Source organism: Eimeria tenella, genomic scaffold (assembly GCF_000499545.2).
Source record: "Eimeria tenella Houghton genomic scaffold, Eth_scaff2919, whole genome shotgun sequence".
NCBI lineage: Eukaryota > Apicomplexa > Conoidasida > Eucoccidiorida > Eimeriidae > Eimeria > Eimeria tenella.
Window position 1 is genome coordinate 1 of NW_013542795.1, and position 280 is coordinate 280.

Here is a 280-nt window from a genome sequence, read left to right on the forward strand (position 1 = left end):
GCAGCAGCTGCAGCAGCTGCTGCTGACTATTGCTGCTGCTGCTGTCGCAGGAGGCAGGCCAACTTACACTGCTTTGCCCGAAAGGTACTTCAAACCCTAAACCCTAAACCCTAAACCCTAGTGGCTAAATCCCAGCCCGTGGGGCCTAAGCAGAAAGCGTGGGAGCACAATGTGATACGGTAAAGAAAGCCCGCGGACTGCTGCTGCTGCACTTGCTGTTGCTGCTGCTGCTGCTGCGCTGCAGCAGCACCGACAGCGTGGCCTTTTTCGCGGGGCCGCT